General features: G+C 40.7%; 1 protein-coding gene and 1 long non-coding RNA gene across 2 annotated transcripts in view; one reads left to right on the top strand and one right to left on the bottom strand.

The window, feature by feature from the left end:
• Positions 1 to 2598: 2598 nt before the first annotated feature.
• LOC143289917 (uncharacterized) lies at positions 2599 to 5027 on the bottom strand. Its single transcript, XR_013056293.1, has 2 exons — positions 4500 to 5027; positions 2599 to 4325 (listed from the first exon to the last, which is right to left on the bottom strand). It is a non-coding gene; the product is annotated as an uncharacterized LOC143289917 (long non-coding RNA).
• An 856-nt stretch (positions 5028 to 5883) lies between these two features.
• The window catches only part of LOC143289546 (uncharacterized), a 23210-nt gene continuing 19569 nt past the window's right edge, over positions 5884 to 9524 (top strand). The window contains exon 1 of the mRNA XM_076598553.1: positions 5884 to 5947. The gene's annotated coding sequence lies outside the window, so the exon portion shown is untranslated. The remainder of the gene's footprint in view (positions 5948 to 9524) is intronic.

The following is a 9524-nucleotide window of genomic DNA, read 5'->3' on the forward strand; positions in this document are numbered from 1 at the left end:
GTGAAAAGAGGCACACAGGGTGTGGAATGCTTTATTTGTTTTTATGAGAGCTGTTTTGGTTTATAGTTTGTTTGGTTGTTTTTTTTAGATAAAGTAATACTTGTTTCCTTTTCATGTTTGAAATAATTATTAATCCAGGTTGCTGCTTGATGATTTAAGTTGTTGTTTTTAAGTTAATTAATGCAAGGTTAGATTGTATTGTATGGTATTGTATTGTGCTGTACTTATTACTTTTTTTTTTTTTTTTCTACAGGAAGATTGGGTGTGAAATTTGGGATTGCTCTCCCTGGGGAGAAAGTGCATTGTCGCTGTGCAGCAACAACCCTGTTCTTTTTTTGTTGGTGGTGTTCTGTTCTGTCTGCAAGTGACTGTTTTATCATCAGAGCAGATTTTTCTACAGAATTTTGCCAGGGACGTTGACCCTTTGCTTGCAGCTGGGTGGTAAAGGATGTGACTGTGACCTTGGTTATGACGTCACTGGACTGTGACCTTGGTTATGACGTCACTGGAATGACCAGCATCTCTAGCCCATGGCTTAAGGTCTGATGTGGGGAGGACAGGGGTTCCCAGAGGGTGGGGGAGGGGGAGCTGAGTAAAAATCTCCATATGTATATGGGACTTGAATCCATGGATATTTGATTCCTAATCATTTGGATGCAACAATAAACTGAGGTCCCGTGTGCAGCATATAATTAGCGCACATAAAAGAACCCATGGCAACAGAAGGGTTGCCCCTGGCAAAATTCTGCTTGGATAGGAAAACAAATAAAACTGCACGCAGGAAAAGAAATACAAAAAAAAAAAAAAATGGGTGGCGCTGTAGTGTAGCAACACGCTTTCCCCAGGGAGAGCATCCCGAATTTCACACAGAAGAATCGGCTGTGACAAAAAGAGAAATACAAATACAAAATACAAATAACCACATGCTTTTACCACTAGGCTGCTGTTTCACCTTGAGTATATTTGACCACAGAGTGTATTGGAGCATCAGGAGTGACCCCCACCCCACCCCCACCCCCCAAAAAGAAGACCAGCACACACCCCAAAACCAAATACTTGATGAATTAAATGAAATACTAAACTTGTTGTCCGTAGTTCCTGCAGAGAATGAGGGGTGGAACAGACTTTGCAGATTATTTTCTTTTTTCTGTTTTTGGTCATTGCCCGAGTCCAGAAACACACTTTTATTTTTCTTTCAAAAGTTTGTCCTACCCTCCTACTCCTACTTTTTTTTTTTTTTTTTTGTATTCTGTGTCTTTCATTTTCCACCAAAATGGTCCTGCCTGTGTAAATGCTGTATGTATGTAAACTTAAGTGTGATTGCTTAGAAAGCTGAGAAAAGCACTCCGAGCTGAAAGGCTTTTGCTTGCAGGCCCTTGCTAAGCACAAGATGTGTGACTGTAAGAGTCAGTGTTGGAGTGGGGGTGGGGGGGGGGGGGGGTCCAAAACAACAAGCACTTTGCCTGCACAGCCTGTGTTTGCTTTTTGTTCAGGTTCTGATCATTCTTGATGGTGTGTGTGGTTGCTTGCAGGGAAGTGGGGAGTTTCCTACCTTCAGCTATCTGGTTTTGATTTCTTGTACATATTTTGAAAGTTGATGGATTGTGAAGACGCCAGTCAGCAAGATGTATATTTACAGTCGCTGGTAAATGAAACTGTGTATGTGTGCAGATGGGAGAGAGAGTCTGTGTGTGTGTGTGTGCGTGTACTTGTGTGTGTGCATGTGTATGTGTGTACATGTGTGTGTGTGATGTGTGTGTGTATGTGTGTTTCATGCACACATGCACTCATGGGAAAACCCCAGTCTAATAATAGTTTCAGTTGGTGAGTGAATGTGGGACGGCTGTACAATTTAAAAAAAGAAAAAAGCAACAAAAAAAGCCCACATTTCTTAGTGACTACAGAGTGGAGAAACCTATAAATACAAAACTGACTAACCAGAAGTAGCTTTTTTCCCGCCAGCTTTGCTGTTGAGCCAGTTTATCCGCGTTTTTGTCATGTGCTCTTTTGTTCATTCTCTAACTTAGTATTTGGGTGCTCATGATAATATTTTGTCCACTCAGTCGCAACCGAAACAGTATCAAGTTTTCTGTTTAACGCATTGTCTGTCCTGTTTTAATATGTGTCCTTCGCAGTCAGCTGTGGTATGAACAGCTCACACTGAAGCTGCACATATTTCTGTATGCCTTTAATGAATAGATCGGTGAAGGGCATTAACCATGTGCATGTTTGTTCTTTGAAGTATCACATTAAGTACCTCACCATGGTCTGCCAAGTCTCCCATAATTGTCGACTATCACCTGCTAAGGAAAGATACAGTGTGTGTGTGTGTGTGTGTGTGTGTGTGTGTGTAGCATTGGTGGCATTATCATTTAGTTTTTGTGTTTCGTCTTCCAATATTCACAAAAGAAAGTGTCTGGATGTGGCATGATTTTGTCTAGATTTTGTTTTTCTTTAACTGCTATAGGGCTGTTGCTGATGCTTGACTGGTTCTCAGTTGTGAGGTGTGTATGTTATTTTTTCAGGTTTTTCTTTTCTTTTTCTTTTTTCTTGTTTTCATCACCGTGTATGTTTAACAACAGTCATTTGATTGTGTGGTTTTTTTTCTTTTTTTAATTTGATTTTATTTTGTATTTTATTTCACTTCATTTTATGTTAGAATGTTTTATTCAGGGTCACGGTGTTGGTTTTCCAGGGTTTTTTTTGTTTGTTTGTTTGTTTTTTTCGTTTTGCAATGAAGAATCATACACATACATGCTAGGGGAAAAAAGGGGTTTATTTTGTTTGTTGTTGATAGTACGTAGTTCTTTGAAGAGTTTTATCAAGTTTTATGTTGTTGATAGTACGTAGTTCTCTGAAGAGTTTTATGAAGTTATATATTGTTGGTTATCTGTAGTTTTCTTGTTGGAAAGATCATTTTATGCTTGGTGATTGAAAAAAAAAAAAAAAAAAAAAAAAATCCTGGTTATTTTATCCACAGGCTATCAAGGTTCTCTACAAGGTTTAGAGATAGAAAGATTCTTTTTCATACACATTCTTGATGGCTTTGTCCTGTTTGTTTTGTAGTCATTTATTATTTTGGTTTGTTTCATTTACCTTTTGTGAAGGAGTTGTCATCCCAGACCACTTTGAGTCAAGTCTTTTATTTTAACTTTGTGTTCTTGGTTTTTATTTCCTTTGATTTCCTTTGGTTATGAGAATGTTTCAGCGACAGTTGTGTTGTTTCACCTGACAGTTAAAGTGAAATTCCACTGACCCCAAAAACAAATGCTAAATTCACAATCAAACTTCACACTGAAAGAAAGAAATTGGCTAGAACCCTTTTTTTGTCACCACATGAATCTTGAAGACCCGAGTCTTGCACAGTCTCTGCGCAAAGCAAGGCTTTTATTTTGCACCAGGTGGCAAAACTTTTTTTTTTTTTTACTTTGCATGTGAACATTGCCCGGTTTGGGGCAGATCAGTGTTCATGCTGAGGCAGTGTTTGATGAGATTCCCCCTTTCTGCCAGCTCCATTACCCAGCGAACTGTTCCCTTTTTAGCCGCATGGCACAGTCGCCAGTATTTTCTCCCCCTCCACTAGACCTTGAGTGGTGGTCTGGACGCTAGTCATCTGGATGAGACGATAAACCAAGGTCCCGTGTGCAGCATGCACTTTAGTGCACGTAAAAGAACCCACAGCAACAAAAGGGTTGTCCCTGGCAAAATTCTGTAGAAAAATCCACTTTGATAGGAAAACAGATTAAAAAACAAACTGCAGGCAGGAAAAAAAAAAAAAAGGATGGTGCTCTTAAGTGTAGCGACACACTCTCCCTGGGGAGAGCAGCCCAAATTTCACACAGAGAAATCTGTTGTGACAAAAAATAGTAATACAATACAGTACAATGTTTCGATGAAATCTCCATCCAAACCAAATTACCTGATCAGGTGCAATACAGTACAGTGTTTTGGTGAAATCTCCATCCAAACCAAATTACCTGATCAGGTGCAATACAGTACAGTGTTTTGGTGAAATCTCCATCCAAACCAGATTACCTGATCAGGTACAATACAGTACAGTGTTTTGGTGAAATCTCCATCCAAACCAAATTACCTGATCAGGTGCAATACAGTACAATGTTTTGGTGAAATCTCCATCCAAACCAGATTACCTGATCAGGTGCAATACAGTACAATGTTTTGGTGAAATCTCCATCCAAACCAGATTACCTGATCAGGTACAATACAGTACAATGTTTTGGTGAAATCTCCATCCAAACCAGATTACCTGATCAGGTACAATTCAGTACAGTGTTTCGATGAAATCTCCATCCAAACCAGATTACCTGATCAGGTACAATACAGTACAATGTTTCGGTGAAATCTCCATCCAAACCAGATTACCTGATCAGGTGCAATACAGTACAATGTTTCGGTGAAATCTCCATCCAAACCAGATTACCTGATCAGGTGCAATACAGTACAATGTTTCGGTGAAATCTCCATCCAAACCAAATTACCTGATCAGGTACAATACAGTACAGTGTTTCGATGAAATCTCCATCCGAACCAAACTTCCTGATCAGGTTGCTGTGAGCACCCTGCTGCTACATCCTCTTTGCTACACGTCTCTTCTTCCATAGAAAACAGGACTGCAGTCCTCATTATTTCATTTTTCTTGCATTTGATTGTACTGGCACCATGGTTTCAATCCAAATTGGCAGGTGAATTTTGCATCTCTGACTGGACTTTCAGTTAGTTTGTTGTTGTTATTTTTTCTCATGTGAATTTTGCATGAATAGTTTGCATGGAAATGTTTATAACTTTTTGGGGTTTATGGAATGGCGCTTTAGCAGCCGTGTAGTATGTGTCTCAGATTGTGATCCAGTGTGTTTTTCTGTGTGACGAGATGACATGTTGAATGTATTGTGTCAGCGATATGTTATGTTCCCTTTGTTCCCTATGCCTTGTTTGGGTTTAGTATTCACTGCGTTGAGAAGGATATGAAATCACTGTATTGGAGCATATACTAATAAAGAGAAATGTGAACAGTTCTGCAGGGTTTTCTTTTTTTTTTCATGGTTTTGTTCAGTGTGTGTAGGTGTAGGTCTGTGTGTGTGTGTGTGTGTGTGTGTGTGTGTGTGTGAATCTGTGGGCATGTGAAGGAAAGGGTGTGGAAAAGTAATCCAGTCTGTGTGTCTGCTCTCTCTCTCTCTCTCTCTCTCTCTCTCTCTCTTGTGGTTGAGTGATCACCATATTGTGTACTTTTGACCTCTTTCTAGGGGCCGGAGGCCTGGAGATTAAAGTTTTGTTCTTGTTCTCTCTCTCTCTCTCTCTCTCTCTCTCTCTCACAGACGCGCACACACACACACACACACACATACGCACACGAGACATACAGTCATTCAGAGACAGATTAAGAAAGAGAAGGATAAGAAAGAAAAAAGACAAAAAGACGCACATTCCCAAAGTTAGCAGTCGAATACACTAGCTGAAGAAGAAGACAATTATAATTAACAGACTACTGCTGTGACATCACTGGTCGCCTGTGTGCTTCCATACCTGGCCTTTTTTCAAACAAGAAGCCTATAGACATTTATTTTTTATTTACAAAAAACAAAACAAAACAACAACAACAAAAAAACTAACTAAATAAATATAAATAAAAAGGTCTCTGTGTTGAAAAGCTGATGAAGAATACAAGCGAGACAGGTCACTTAGATTTGGAGGGAGGAAAAAACAGAAATCAGAAAGAAAAGGAACAGCTTTTAGCCAGTGAACGCATGCTTGAACAATCCAAATCGACCGAGTCGCAGACTTGCGAAAGAGCTAAGTGTGTGCGCGTGTGTTGACTGGTTGCTATTGACAACCATGACACAGTTATGTCCCTTCCGCAATAGGACACTTCCGTGAAAGCATTTGACTTGGCCGTCATGTTCAGTGTGTGTCGTGGACTGCTGACTTAAGGGTATGTACGTGTCTTTTTCTTCTTCTTTTCTCTCTGTATTTATCTCTGTCTGTCTGTTTGTATGCTTGTCTGCCTTTTTCTCATGTGTGTGTGTGTGTGTTGTGTGTGTGTGTGTCCCAGTGTGTGTGTGTGTGTATGTGTGCGCGCGCGTGTGTCTGTGTCGTAGTGTGTCCGTGGGCGAGAGATAGAGTAGGTGTATATATAGTGTGATATATACTAATCTAATATGTGGTACTCGCGTGGTGTGTGTGTGTGTGTGTGTGTGTAAGCGTGCGTATGTGTGTGTGTGTGTGTGTGTGTGTGTATTTGTGTGTGTAAGTGTGCGTATGTGTGTGTGTGTGTGTGTGTGTGTGTGTGTAAGTGTGTGTGTGTGTGTGTGTGTGTGTGTGTGTGTGTTCACCGTCAGCCGACATACGAACGGCGACGTCCTTTAATGCTTGTTTATGCCTTTGTTCAAATAATCAATTGGTATTCAATGCCTTTTACTGCCCTCTCGACTTGAATTGCCTCGATCATAACAAGTGCCCGCGACAGTTCATTTGTACATAGACATATATGTATGTATACATGTCTGTCGTTATGTCCCTCCGTGGGCGCTGATGGACTTCTTGAAAGAAGTGAACATTTTTAATCAGATTTGAAGGTTTTAAACTATGGAAGTTTTTTAAACTTTGAGTGGAAAGTTTGAAGTGGTGACTCGTTTTAATTGTTTGTTTTTTTTTACACTTGTAGTAGGTTTTAACGTGGCGAGAGCCTTGAGATGGCCTTAGTGGTCGGCGAGGCTCTAAGCACCATAATTTCATTTCACATGTATGTATGTATGTATGCATGTACGTATATATGTATGTATGTATGTATACGTGCGTGCGTGCGTGAGCGCTTGCCTGCCTGCCTGTCTGTCTGCCTTGTCTGTATGTATGTCTGTCTGTCTGCATGTATGTATATATGAATGTATGTATGTCTATCTATCTGTTTGTCTGTATGTATGTATATATGTAAGGAGGAAGGCGGCAGAATGGTTAATGATTAAAACGTACACATTCGCGCGCACACACTCTCACACACGCAGGCACACACACACACGTGCACATAACGATGCATGCACACGCACGGACACACACAACACACACACACACAGTTGTTTCACTCTAAATCATAATGTAATGGTATCTTACCCACATGGTTTTTTTTTTCTTTTTAAATAATAATTTATGTGTGCATGATCAATGAAGGGTGTGTCAGTTGTTTGTTTTTTCTCTTTGATTTTTGCTGACGGGTATTTTATTTTAAGTGAGCCTAAAGAGAAGTTTCTGTTTTGGTTGAAGCAGACAATAAAGTATTTTGAATTGAATTGACACTCATCAGCCAACACAGAGTCTGTGAGAGTCTGTTTCGAACCCTGCTCTGCCCCTTTCTCCCAAGTTAGACTGGAAAATCAGTCTGAGCGTCGCAGTCATTCGGATGAGATGATAAACCGAGATCCCGTGTGCAGCACGCATTTGGCGCACCGAAAAAGAACTCATGGCAATGAGTGTTGTCCCCTGGCAAAATTCTGTAGAAGAATTCCACTCAGAGGGGTGCACACACACACACACACACACACACACACACACACACGAAGTCTCTCTCTCTCTCTCTCTCTATATATATATATATATATATATATATATATATATATATATATATGATAGTCAGTCGTGTCCGACTAAGACCATCAGAACAGCAGAGGAGGCAACTGCTGTTCCGACTATTTGGGCTAGAATTTGATTATGGTGGAGAGTGTCTTGCCCAAGTTACATCCCCACTCTCTCGGCCAAGAGGGATTTAAGACAGTCGGCTTTGGGATGGTTCCCAAAGGCCAACTACTGTAGCCCCCAAGGCTGCAGCATTAAGAGCCAGTGCAACTTTGCCTCCTAGTTTGAGAGTGATAGATATATATGTACATGCACTCAAGGCCTGACTGCAAAGTGAGGTATCTGACCTGTGGATCGTTGGAGCGTGTATATGAGTTTGACTGACAGCAAAGATACATCCTTCAGAAACTGAAACTCCTTGTCTGTCTGTATGCTTGTCAGTGTGTGTGTGTGTGTGTGTGTGTGTGTGTGTGTGTGTGTGTGTGTGTGTGCGCGCGTGCGTGTGTGTATGTGTATGTGTATGTGTGCGCGCGCGCGTAATACATGCGAGAGAGAGAGAGAGACAAGACAAGGCAATTAAGACAAAATTCTTGATGTCGAGAATAACAGATAAGCACTGGTGTCCTTTTTTACATCCAGTCCGCGCCCTATACATGGTCAACACTACGGAATACTAAATAGAAATCAAAGCGTGGTGTTGATAGAAATCCATGACAGAGGGAACTGATCAAACAGCTACACACACTTGCGCACGCTTACAGGTACAAGCATGATATTAGTAAAGTACATAGGGAAAAAAATGAACAAAATGAAAGAAACAAACACACACAACACACACACCGCACTACAGACCAGAATGGGGGACGGAGTGTGAGGGAGGTTCTGTCAACCGTACACATGTCACAATCATTTTCAATAAAATGAGCAGTTTACACAACACATTATGGCATGTGGTGGGAAAGGTAGTGTTTTTGAAGGTGGTTGGGCAATGGTGTTGTTTAATTGTCTCTGGGAGTGAGTTTCTTGACGAATTTACAGAAACTTAGTTTATTAGTATTGGTGGTGCATTACTTGTCATAACATTGTGCATTGTTGTTGCACTCTAATTTACGGATAAGTGGGAGAATATTCGCTTGTTTATAGTCTGAGTCCAAAAGGGAAGTGCTTTTAAGGAGTACCAGCCTGAGCCCCCGTCAGTTTATGAAGATTCAGTAACTGAATGACTTCATGGTGTTAGCGTCGTCCCATAGTGCTGATGCATTTTCTATCGTAGACTGGAGATGTGCTTGAAAAAAACAACAACAAAAAACATGCTGTGACTGAAGGTCACGAGAGATTTTTGTTGTTTTGCGATAAAATCAAGCATGAAAATTAATACAGATACAACAACAAATCATGTCTTACACATAGCCTACAAACTGAAAATGAAGATGGACAACAACAACAACGACAACAACAACAAAAGTCACACAAAAATTCAGCTGTGGACAACAAGCAACCGGACCAAAGGCACTTCACTAGATGTGTATGCTGTGAATCGACACGGTGTGATTATGGGGCTTTTATTTGAATTATGATATGTTCACTACTCACCCACATCACCACACAGATCTCTATCCACACATTACATATCATGTACACTACTCACCCACATCACCACACAGATCTGTGTTCACACATTACATATCACTGTACACTACTCACCCACATCACCACACATATCTCTATCCACACATTACATATGTTCACTACTCACCCACATCACCACACAGATCTGTGTCCACACATTACATAGCGACAAACAAGCGAACAGATCTATCTGCTTCATTTTCAGATACCACCTTGCATTTCGTATAAACTTTCTCTCTTACTTGTTGTTGTTACATTTCGTCTACGCGCGCGCGCGCGCGCGCACACACACACACACACACACACACAGAGTT

This window comes from Babylonia areolata, chromosome 14 (genome assembly GCF_041734735.1).
Source record: "Babylonia areolata isolate BAREFJ2019XMU chromosome 14, ASM4173473v1, whole genome shotgun sequence".
NCBI lineage: Eukaryota > Metazoa > Mollusca > Gastropoda > Neogastropoda > Buccinidae > Babylonia > Babylonia areolata.